The 13,221-nt window shown below is 41.9% G+C and overlaps 1 protein-coding gene across 6 annotated transcripts in view; it reads right to left on the minus strand.

The window, feature by feature from the left end:
• The window catches only part of dnajc6 (DnaJ (Hsp40) homolog, subfamily C, member 6), a 125,013-nt gene that overhangs the window by 83,617 nt on the left and 28,175 nt on the right, over positions 1-13,221 (minus strand). The gene's annotated exons all lie outside the window — the stretch shown is intronic.

Genomic DNA, 13,221 nt, shown 5'->3' on the forward strand with positions numbered 1-13,221 from the left:
CATTTTTCTCTCCTGTTTCAAATTTGTACCCCACAATGCCTTGTGCGAACGGGGAAAGCCCACCACGTCATGCATGATGTAGTATCTTGAACTGGGTCATGGTGAAGCAGGAAAAAATAGTTGAGAATTTAGGGCCACGTAGCCTGAAATTCATTAATTGTTCTATTTTTAATAAAACAAATAAAATTGGAAGTCTGTGATTTGAACTCAGTAGCTGTGGTCCACTAAATAAAAATAATTGGGTGTCAGGGAAAAAATTTATGACCTACACTTGAAAAATCTGAAAGGCAGTCTAGCTTTAATGTTCACTTCAAATACTAGAATGGGAAAAATTGCGATCTCTCACAATTGTGATTTCACTGTGGCATGGGTGTCGGTTTGAGCCAGATGGACTGGTTTGAGTATTTCAGAAACTGCTGATCTCCTGGGGTTTTCACACACAACAGTCTCGAGAGTTTACACAGAATAGAATGATTGAGTGAGCGACAGTTCTGTGGGTGGAAACAAACACATTGTTGACAAGAGAGGTCAGAGGAAAATAGCCAGATTAGTTTGAGCTGCCAGGAAGGATGTTGCAACTCATAGCAACTCTCTACAACTGTGGTGAGCAGAAAAGCATCTCAGCATGCAACAACAGCAAACCACAATCAGGTTCCACTCCTGCAGCCAAGAACAGGAATTTTGGAATCAAGAACAAGTTCCTATTAAAGTGGCCAGTGAGTGTATAATTTGCTAGTATTAGGTAGTATACTAGCTAGTATGAAAGTTGTTCTTTGACAGTAGTTGCATTATTTGTTGTTTTTTATTTAAGTAACAACCTGCTTATCGCATATACAAGTGTTTTTATTGTTAATGCTCCCATGACACCACCACGTGATCATGTTTTGATTTATATTCTAGTCCTGTCTGCTCCCGTCATTGGTTTGTTATCCAACTGTGTTCACCTGTTCTGTGTTAGTCCTTGATTAGTTTTTCTATGTATACTATTCAGACCTACTATGACTAACATACAACCCCAATTCCAAAAGAGTTGGGACAAATTACAGATTGTAAATAAAAATGGAATGCAATGATGTGGAAGTTTCAAAATTCCATATTTTATTCAGAATACAACATAGATGACATATCGAATGTTTAAACTGAGAAAATTTATCATTTAAAGAGAAAAATTAGGTGATTTTAAATTTCATGACAACAACACATCTCAAAAAAGTTGGGACAAGGCCATGTTTCCCACTGTGAGACATCCCCTTTTCTCTTTACAACAGTCTGTAAACGTCTGGGGACTGAGGAGACAAGTTGCTCAGGTTTAGGGATAGGAATGTTAACCCATTCTTGTCTAATGTAGGATTCTAGTTGCTCAACTGTCTTAGGTCTTTTTTGTCGTATCTTCCGTTTTATGATGCGCCAAATGTTTTCTATGGGTGAAAGATCTGGACTGCAGGCTGGCCAGTTCAGTACCCGGACCCTTCTTCTACGCAGCCATGATGCTGTAATTGATGCAGTATGTGGTTTGGCATTGTCATGTTGGAAAATGCAAGGTCTTCCCTGAAAGAGACGTCGTCTGGATGGGAGCATATGTTGCTCTAGAACCTGGATATACCTTTCAGCATTGATGATGTCTTTCCAGATGTGTAAGCTGCCCATGCCACACGCACTAATGCAACCCCATACCATCAGAGATGCAGGCTTCTGAACTGAGCGCTGATAACAACTTGGGTCGTCCTTCTCCTCTTTAGTCCGAATGACACGGCGTCCCCGATTTCCATAAAGAACTTCAAATTTTGATTCGTCTGACCACAGAACAGTTTTCCACTTTGCCACAGTCCATTTTAAATGAGCCTTGGCCCAGAGAAGACGTCTGCGCTTCTGGATCATGTTTAGATACGGCTTCTTCTTTGAACTATAGTGTTTTAGCTGGCAACGGCGGATGGCACGGTGAATTGTGTTCACAGATAATGTTCTCTGGAAATATTCTTGAGCCCATTTTGTGATTTCCAATACAGAAGCATGCCTGTATGTGATGCAGTGCCGTCTAAGGGCCCGAAGATCACGGGCACCCAGTATGATTTTCCGGCCTTGACCCTTACGCACAGAGATTCTTCCAGATTCCCTGAATCTTTTGATGATAGTATGCACTGTAGATGATGATATGTTCAAACTCTTTGCAATTTTACACTGTCGAACTCCTTTCTGATATTGCTCCACTATTTGTCGGCGCAGAATTAGGGGGATTGGTGATCCTCTTCCCATCTTTACTTCTGAGAGCTGCTGCCACTCCAAGATGCTCTTTTTATACCCAGTCATGTTAATGACCTATTGCCAATTGACCTAATGAGTTGCAGTTTGGTCCTCCAGCTGTTCCTTTTTTGTACCTTTAACTTTTCCAGCCTCTTATTGCTCCTGTCCCAACTTTTTTGAGATGTGTTGCTGTCATGAAATTTCAAATGAGCCAATATTTGGCATGAAATTTCAAAATGTCTCACTTTCGACATTTGATATGTTGTCTATGTTCTATTGTGAATACAATATCAGTTTGAGATTTCTAAATTATTGCATTCCATTTTTATTTACAATTTGTACTTTGTCCCAACTTTTTTGGAATCGGGGTTGTATGAAGCGGGATTTTACAGAGTATACAACTGCTGCATCAGGGGTGCCAGTAAGTGTTGGCCTATGAAGAAGACGGACTTGGCACGCCTTGAGAGGAACGAGCAAGTAATGCTCCAGTGGATGTGTGACATGAAGCCTATGGATGACGTAAGCTCAAACATTGTGTTCACGGTTTAACCTAGCGGATCTTTGGACAGAAATCAAATGCAGGCGCCTGCGCTGGTTTGGCCATACTCAGCGTAGGTCAGCCTGTGTCAACACCATCCAAGGTTTCCAGGTGGATGGCCACAGGCATAGACGAAGACCTCGAAAGACTTGGACGGAGGTGATCAAGGACGATCTGCGTTTAACGGGCCTCACTGCTATGGACACAACTGACCGAAAGGAGTGGAGAAGACTGCAAAAGAAATACCATGCAGCGTCTTACACACAAGTGGAAGCAGACGTTAAAAGGATAGTGAGTGAGTGTGATGCCTTGCCGTGTCAAATTAACATCGCAGCGACTTATCCTACACGGAGTAACTTTATATCAAAGTTTTCTTGTTTCCATGGTTGTTCTGTTTTTTTATTCTTGTACGTGGTTTGACTTTGATATTTTATCCTTGTGGCAGCATGGTGGTGTAGTGGTTAGCACTGTCGCCTCACAGCAAGAAAGTTCTGGGTTCAAGCCCAGGCCTTTCTGTGTGCAGTTTGCATGTTCTCCCTGTGTCTGTGTGGGTTTCCTCCGGGTGCTCCAGTTTCCCCCAAAGGCATGCAGGTTAGGCTAATTGGTGACTCTAAATTGACCGTAGATGCGAGTGTGAATGGTTGTTTGTCACTGTGGTCAACCCTGCGATAACCTGGCGAATTGTCCAGGGTGTACCCCGCCTTCCGCCCATAGTCAGCTGGGATAGGCTCCAGCTTGCCCGCGACCCTGTACAGGATAAGCGGCTACAGATAATGGATGGATGGATTTCATCCTTCTTTGATGTTGCCTTCCTATGCTTTGACCCTGATTTGCTGCTGATTACATTTTCAGAAACTGTAGGCTTGGTAGGCAGTGATCATGTTACTTTGAGTCGAGATTGTTTTGCCAATAAAAAAATTCAAACATACATTAACAACAGAAAGACATGAATTATTTGCATTAACCTACAAAATGTTCTCTGCAATCTACAATGCTACTCACAAACTGCAAAAAAATTGAAAAACTGAATTTGAGAAAATTACTTAATACTAGTGAAGTTATCTCGCTGCATGGACAGATAATTTTACTTGACAAAGAAAGAAAGCACAGCTTTATTCATAGCACACTTGTGAAATTCCTCTCTGCATTTAACCCATCTGAAGCAGTGAACACACACTGAGCAATGAGCACACACACATACCCAGAGCAGTGGGCAGCCATGCTAACAGCGCCCGGGGAGCAGCCTCGCTCAAGTGCACCTCAGCCCAAGGCCATCCCATATTAACCTAACCGCATGTCTTTGGACTGTGGGGGAAACCGGAGCACCCGGAGGAAACCCACGCAGACACGGGGAGAACATGCAAACCCCACACAGAAAGGCCCCCGCCGGCCACTGGGCTCGAACTCAGAACCTTCTTGCTGTGAGGCGACCGGGCTAACCACTACACCACCGTGTCGCCCAGGATATCTTGGAATAAGTTGGTTGCAATCTAGAACTAGGTTTAATAATCTCAGAATTGGTGTCTTGTATTCTTCTAATAAGATCGTTTAAACTATTTTCAAGATATTTTCACTTGCCGAGATATCATTTTTTGCAGTACATAAACTGCAACATGGAAAATTTAGTACAGAATCTCAGCATTATGGCACAGGCTCTCTCACACACACACACACACACACACACACACACACACACACTGCACCATATCGACCGACCAACCTCTTTCCAACAGCATCAATTATCCACAACATTATACTATACAGTATATAATATTTGTGCCATACATTAAAAGGTGAATAATGCGCATATGAGGCAATGATTAGTACGTGTGCCTGACTTTATAAAAACACTGAGACACACTGATCCAAACCGAAGACTCATTCAATGGCTACCAAAATTCATCTTAAATTGAAATACTGACCACTGAGACAGATGCAGGTCATTAAAAAAATATCTTAAACGTGATTCTGGCGATATTACATTTTAGCTATTGGACATGTACTAGCCCATGTTTACATTAGACCGTATCAGCGGATCATCAGATTAATGTTTTTAAAACGATTAGTGTGCACACAGCAACACCAATACACGATTTGCGTGCACACAGCAACACCAATACACGGATACGCTCGGCTCCGCAGGCATCCTGCGCTCCAAATCACTCCGCCCTGAACAGCGAGTGCCCTCTGGAGGGTGCGCACTCCGGCCTGGCGCAGCTCACAGAGCGCGCGAGTGAAGTGCACAAGCTGTGATTCGGGACTGAGCCGCTGTGTGTGTGATCCCAGCGCATATCACTTACCACTTGCAAGTGGAAGGATGGCAAGCCTAAAGACCATCATAACTACACAATGGGCAGTATTTGCATCAGTATTTTCATACTTTTATACTCTTTAATGAAAGGTGATACAAGGCGGAAGTCCGCACCGTTTTTCAGCAGTCGCGTCACATGACCAACGCCAGCGAATCAGGAAGGTGGATGTCACAGTGACGTTGTCCAATGAGACGCCAGCTAGAGCTCAGCACAGCGTATCCGCGTATCTCAATGTTTACACAGCACCGGAGCCGACACGATCTGGATTGAATACGTGGACCCTGGCGGATTCCCGTTTCCCGGCGTTTCCAGGACGGTTTAATGTAAACGGACAGTGCATCCGCGAAGAAAACGAGACAGATACGGTCTAATGTAAACTTGGCCCTAGATGCTGACAAATCTAGCTCATGAATCACTTGATGTACGTGCCATCATCGTTATGGCTGTGCAAATTGCTCATCCAGTTCTGTATAAGTGACCTGACCATATAAGTGATCTAAACATCATTATCTTTGCTTTGTACTCTAACTACACTGTGATGATTTGCTGTAGATTTAAGTGCTTGTGCATAGATGTGTGTGTGTGTGTGTGTGTGTGTGTGTGTGTGTGTGTGTGTTCTTGTGCATCTGTTCATCTCCTCATCCTGGACCACTCCCAAGCTATTTGTCTGCCTCAGCATCCACCACCCACTTGCATCACCCATCTGCAAATCTATTAGATTCTGCCTACATCTTTATCACCACACACACACACACACTCACTGACAGAGATGTACAGAGAGTGACACAGCACAGGTGAAGGCATTCTGAGTCATTAGACAGTGTAATCAGAGAACTTGGGTGGGATTTAGCTCTGTTACAAAGCCACAAATCTGGAACCTATTAAAATTATTAAGATAATGATTAAGCCGGTGACTAAGCTGGTCCTGCCTGATATCATCCTTCCAAAAAGGATGCTTAAAGACCCCTTATCAAAGACTGACAGTAAGGAGAACCCACAACTGAGCATGCCTATTCTTTTCAGTGTTTCCCCTACCATTATGTTTATGGTATGGTCCCTCAATGGGATGTGTAAATGTCCAACCAGATAGCTTAAAACTGGCAACCTGGCATTTTAGCTGTCTAGGGTTATTTCAGGTTGCCAGTGCTCTCAGTCTATTTTATTAAAACTTATGAAAAATATTCATCCATCCATTATCTGTAGCCACTTATCCTGTGCAGGGTCGCGGGCAAGCTGGAGCCTATCCCAGCTGACTATGGGTGAGAGGCGGGGTACACCCTGGACAAGTCGCCAGGTTATCGCAGGGCTGACACATAGACACAGACAACCATTCATATGCATTCACACCTACGGTCAATTTAGAGCCACCAATTAGCCTAACCTGCATGTCTTTGGACTGTGGGGGAAACCGGAGCACCCGGAGGAAACCCACGCAGACACGGGGAGAACATGCAAACTCTGCACAGAAAGGACCTCGTTGGCCACTGGGATCGAACCCAGAACCTTCTTGCTGTGAGGCGATAGTGCTAACCACTACACCACTGTGCCAGCCATGAAAAATATCTATTCAAAAAAAAAAAAAAAGAGACCGTTATAATAGATTGTGTTGTGACCCCGTGCACCCTCTGAAAGTCTCCGCCCCACACACACACATGCATTTTAAGGTTTAAAAAAAAAAAAAAAACACACCCAGTGCAATTCTGTTGTAAAAATTGTTCAATTATTGTTCTAAAATAAATGCGGTACTGTAGTGGTTATCACCATCACCTCACAGCAAGAAGGTTCTGGGTTCAAGCCTAGTGGCCAACGGGAGCCTTTCTGTGTGGAGTTTGCATGGGTTTCCTCCAGGTGCTCCGGTTTCCCCTCACAGTCCAAAGACATACGATTAACACGGGGCGGCCTTGGGCTGAAGTGCCCTTGAGCAAGGCACCTAACCCCTAACTGCTCCCCGGGCGCTGTAGCATAGCTGCCCACTGCGCATGTGTGTGTTCACTGCTTCAGATGGGTTAAAAGCAGAGAGAAATTTCACAAGTGTACATGTGATATAGTTGCTGTTCTTCTTCACGGTTTGTTCAGGTCCAAATGCTCTGTAATAGGAGCCGCAGTGAGGGGTCCTGCAGGTGACCATCCTCATCCAGCACCCTCCCCCTCCCAAAACCAGTAAACTTAAGGGAAATACTGCTTTTTCTGTGTAAAAAAATATTCATTGAGTCTACTTACAGAAGGAGGAAGTCCCACCCCCCATCATCTCTAAACATGAAACACTCCTATAGAGTAAGAAATCATGTACAGTGGTGCTTGAAAGTTTGTGAACCCTGTAGAATTTTCTATATTTCTGCGTAAATATGACAAACATCACATTTTCACACAAGTCCTAAAAGTAGATAAAGAGAACCCAGTTAAACAAATGAGACAAAAATATTATCCTTGGTCATTTATTTATTGAGGAAAATGATCCAATATTACATATCTATGAGTGGCAAAAGTATGTGAACCTCTAGGATTCGCAGTTAATTTGAAGGTGAAATTAGAGTCAGGTGTTTTCAATCAATGAGATGACAATCAGGTGTGAGTGGGCACCCTGTTTTATTTAAAGAACAGGGATCTATCAAAGTCTGATCTTCACAACACATGTTTGTGGAAGTGTATCATGGCACGAACAAAGGAGATTTCTGAGGACCTCAGAAAAAGCGTTGTTGATGCTCATCAGGCTGGAAAAGGTTACAAAACCATTTCTAAAGAGTTTGAACTCCACCAATCCACAGTCAGACAGATTGTGTAGAAATGGAGGAAATTCAAGACCATTGTTACCCTCCCCAGGAGTGGTCTACCAACAAAGATCACTCCAAGAGCAAGGTGTGTGATAGTCGGCGAGGTCACAAAGGACCCCAGGGTAACTTCTAAGCAACTGAAGACCTCTCTCACATTGGCTAATGTTAATGTTCATGAGTCCACCATCAGGAAAACACTGAACAACAATGGTGTGCATGGCAGGGTTGCAAGGAGAAAGCCACTGCTCTCCAAAAAGAACATTGCTGCTCATCTGCAGTTTGCTAAAGATCACGTGGACAAGCCAGAAGGCTATTGGAAAAATGTTTTGTGGATGGAGGAGACCAAAATAGAACTTTTTGGTTTAAATGAGAAGCGTTATGTTTGGAGAAAGGAAAACACTGCATTCCAGCATAAGAACCTTATCCCATCTGTGAAACATGCTAGTGGTAGTATCATGGTTTGGGCCCGTTTTGCTGCATCTGGGCCAAGACGGCTTGCCATCATTGATGGAGCAATTAATTCTGAATTATACCAGCGAATTCTAAAGGAAAATGTCAGGACATCCGTCTATGAACTGAATCTCAAGAGAAGGTGGGTCATGCAGCAAGACAACGACCCTAAGCACACAAGTCGTTCTACCAAAAAATGGTTAAAGAAGAATAAAGTTAATGTTTTGGAATGGCCAAGTCAAAGTCCTGACCTTAATCCAATCGAAATGTTGTGGAAGGACCTGAAGCGAGCAGTTCATGTGAGGAAACCCACCAACATCCCAGAGTTGAAGCTCTTCTGTACGGAGGAATGGGCTAAAATTCCTCCAAGCCGGTGTGCAGGACTGATCAACAGTTACCAGAAACATTTAGTTGCAGTTATTGCTGCACAAGGGGGTCACACCAGATACTGAAAGCAAAAGGTTCACATACTTTTGCCACTCACAGATGTAATATTGGGTTATTTTTCTCAATAAATAAATGACCAAGTATAATATTTTTGTCTCATTTGTTTAACTGTTCTCTTTATCTACTTTTAGGACTTGTGTGAAAATCTGATGATGTTTTAGGTCATATTTATGCAGAAATATAGAAAATTCTAAAGGGTTCACAAACTTTCAAGCACCACTGTATTTATGATAAACATATGCACTTATTTATTTTGAAAACCCACCAGCCGACTGATCTGGCACATTTTAATTGTGCAACAGTAATGACGTAAATAACAGCATGGCGGAGTAGTGTCCGAAAGCGCTTTTAAATTTTACCAGTGATCTCACTGTATAGTCCTCTATCTAGTAATTCCCTATATAGTGAGTAAGGAGTAGTGAATGAGTGAGCGATTTCAGACACAGGGATTGTATTTCTACATTGGCTACGTTTTGTCACTATTGAACTTTACTGCCATGATAAGATTACGATTTAGGGCACACCTGTTTCTCTGCTTTTCCTAACACAGGATATTCCAACCAGCACACAAAACTGTTATTGTCCATTTTTCTGCTCTCAAGGTCAACTCCTTACTTGGTAGTGCTCTGAATTCCTGTATCCATTTCTACGCAGACCATTTACTTGCTACCATGTCTCCACCAATCATGGAAGAATGCATGCATTTCTTTGTTTCAAATTGACCAATCATGTTTGTTTCACCACACCTTTACACGTGAATATACTGTATATACTCATATTTAACTTAGAATAAACCGAGAAACATCTCTGAACCTGGTCTCTGTGTTCAGTGAGGTCACTCCCAGGCCCATGAGGAACCAGGACCATTTGCTGAGTGGGAGACGCATGGGGATTATTAATACAATCTTTTATTCTCAAAACTTTGATGCACACAAATACAAAACACTACACCTACTGGGCAGCACGGTGGTGTAGTGGTTAGCACTGCCGTCTCGCAGCAAGAAGGTTCTGGGTTTGAGGCCAGTTTGGCCTTTCTGTATGGAGTTTTCATGTTCTCCCCGTGTCTGCGTGGATTTCCTCAACAGTCCAAAGACATGTAGGTTAGGTTAACATGGGCTGAGGTTGAGCTGAAGTGCCTTTGAGCAAAGCACCCAGCCCCCAACTGCTCCCTGGGCGCTGTAGCATAGCTGCCCACTGCTCTGGGTACGTGTGTGCTCATGTGTGTGTTCACTGCTTCAGATGGATTAAATGCAGAGGACGAATTTCACCGTGCTTGAGTGTGCATATGACAAATAAAGGCTTCTTCTTCATCCACTGGATTTTAAGATGTATGGCATCGTTGAGCGCAGACTTCCACCAAGGCCAAATGCAGTATCTCATAACATTTGCGAAAGTGATACTAAACTCATGGATCTGCTCCAAAATTTAATGGGATCTTCCTTGGCCCATGCTACACCATTCCACCAAGTTTCATGGAAATCAGGCAAGTAGGTTTTGCACAATCCTGCTTACAAACAAACAAATAGCACAGAAAACAACTTTCTTGGCAGAGATAATAATCCACCTTGTTCACATCTGCAACTGTATTTAATACACACCTTCTCATTCACTGCTGACGACGTATGATGGATGTGTCAGCACCATGGGTTGAAAAATATCAACCCAAATGCATGCAAAATCTCAGTAGCATTTAATTCTATATCATCATCTGATGCAACTAACAGGTTGCATAAATCTACAGTATGGACTAGAAAGAAATCAGCTCCACCCTCATGCCATCATATCATTATATGACCATTGGTGGTGCTGCTGTTCTCAGGTTCCAGAAAAGTCCGTCTTGTGACATTTGTTAACGGTAAATAATTTGATGTGGATGCTAAAAATGAAACCTGTATTGATGCTTTTTTTTTTTTTGTAATCCTTTAAAGACTGTTAGGACATTTATCCTACCTCTGTGCATAGTGGTCATATTGTCAGCTACAGATATAAAGAAAAATCAAGCTGTATAAATAATTATTACAACACCATGGAGACTTGAATAGAAATTTAATCCAACCGTAAGGTGCCGAGAGATTCCCACTGATTTTAAATATGTGAGTTGAGCTGGTGGAATTTAGCTGCTATTGTCCCTCAGTGAGATGTCCTGTGGTGGATTGGTATCCCATCCTGGGTGTAATCTCGTCACGCGCTCGGTGTTGTGAGACAGGCTCTGTATCCAAGATAAAGTGCTTACTGAAGATGAAAGAATGAACGAATAAATAAATTGCCTAAGCATTCTGTAGTTTTGATGAACAGGGGTGGGTTTCCCAAAAGCCTCTTAATGTTAAGAGCATCTTAACTAGGAGAGAGAGAGAGAGAGAGAGAGAGAGAGAGAGAGAGAGAGAGAGAGCGAGCATTCACTGTGCTGCTCGCTCTACCATTTAAAGATCATTTTTGTGCTGCGATGCTTTGGAAACTCAGGCCAGAATGGTAACTAAAACAGAGATGCAAATGTTGCCTTTACTTTAAAAAAAGGAAGACAATTATGGAGATTTTATTCTGAACTGTACCAAAACGTCAGGATTTTTCTAAAACCGGAGCAGACAGTAGCAGAGCAGACAGACATTTCATGAATATTTATAAAACATTTTCAGATACTGACGTTTCTGATTTGCACAATGCGTCCCTGTTTAACGAGGAAGGCCTGACAGTTACCTAGTTACAAGACCATGCCCCGCTCCAGTTCCTCAACAGTGTTGCCAGAGTAAAAATACAGAAATTATAGATCTTGAATAAATATTTATTACACATAGTTCTGGCTGTTATTCAAATCCCAGGTTTATACAGGATTACTGTGCTCATATCCAGTACGTTATCTTTTCTATAGCAATCCACAAGGACTTGTATGGTTTATTCTCCACATAATCGGACACTAATAATAAACAAAATTACAAATGTGATGTTCTTTAACAAAGAAAACATAGCATAGACATAGAAATATAAAAAAAAACATGGAATGGAAAGCACAGAAAACATTAACATACAGTAGAAAATGTATAATTATTGATAGTTATTGATGTTGATAGTTTTCTCTAAGGAGACATTTAGCATTTATGGAAGGAGTCTCCAGCATCAGTTTTTGTCCATGGGAGTCTTCAGGGCAGAGGAGTTTGAAATTCTGGTTTATTGATAACATACTAAGCTGTGTTTCGGTGGGATTTTTTGTCTTATTATCTTCAGTGAGAGGGGAAAAAAAAAACAAGGAAGGAACTGTTCATATCTGTTATAATGTGAGTGATAAGAGGAACTTGTTCTACAATTCAATAAATTTAACTATGAAGGTTAAAAAAATGTTTATTAAATTAAATTGTAACAGTAAATTGTTGTTGTATAAGTAACTAGAAGGGTACACGGTAGAGTGCATACCTCCGCCAAGCCACATATCAACATCAAAATCAAATCACTTGAAGCTAGGGTAATACTAAAGCTGTACACCAAATTTCATCAAAATCCATTTGCTACTTTTTGAGTTACGTTTGGAACAGACAAAAAATAAATAAATCTTGGATCCACATACATACAGTGCTCAGCGTAAATGAGTCCACCCCCTTTGAAAAGTAACATTTTAAACAATATCTCAATGAACACAAACAATTTCCAAAATGTTGAAAAGACAAAGTTTAATATAACATCTGTTTAACTTAGAGCGGGAAAGTAAGGTTAATAATATAATCTTAGATTACACATTTTTCAGTTTTACTCAAATTAGGGTGGTGCAGAAATGAGTACACCCCACAACAAAAACTACTACATCTAGTACTTTGTATGGCCTCCATGATTTTTAATGACCGCACCAAGTCTTCTAGGCATGGAATGAACAAGTTGGCGACATTTTGCAACATCAATCTTTTTCCATTCTTCAACAATGACCTCTTTTAGTGACTGGATGCTGGATGGAGAGTGATGCTCAACTTGTCTCTTCAGAATTCCCCAAAGAAAATAATTTCTTTACACCACAAAGGTGAAGGCTACAAGATGATCAGCAAAGCTTTACTTATCAGTCAGAATACTGTAGCAAAAGTGGTAGAAAAATTTAAGAAAGATGGAACTGCTACCATCTCCCAGAGATGTCCAGGTCGTCCATGGAAGTTAACACCTCGACAGGAGCGTCTTCTGATGAGAAGGGTTGAAGAAAATCGGCATCCAAGTTCACTACAGTTATCTAAAGAAATAGAAAGCCAAACTGGGGTGACTATTTCCCATGACACAATATGGCGTACACTGCAGAGGAATGGCATGCATGGATGTCGTCCATGAAAGAAGCCTCTCCTAAAGCCCAAGCACAAAAAAGTCCGCCTAGAGTTTGCCAGGGCCCATGCTGACAAAGATGAAGACTACTGGGACTCTATACTCTGGAGTGAGGAGACCAAGATAAATGTTTTTGGAACTGATAGCTTCAAAACTGTATGGCGTCGCAAAGGTG

The sequence above is a fragment of the Neoarius graeffei genome, chromosome 4 (assembly GCF_027579695.1).
Source record: "Neoarius graeffei isolate fNeoGra1 chromosome 4, fNeoGra1.pri, whole genome shotgun sequence".
Taxonomy (NCBI): domain Eukaryota; kingdom Metazoa; phylum Chordata; class Actinopteri; order Siluriformes; family Ariidae; genus Neoarius; species Neoarius graeffei.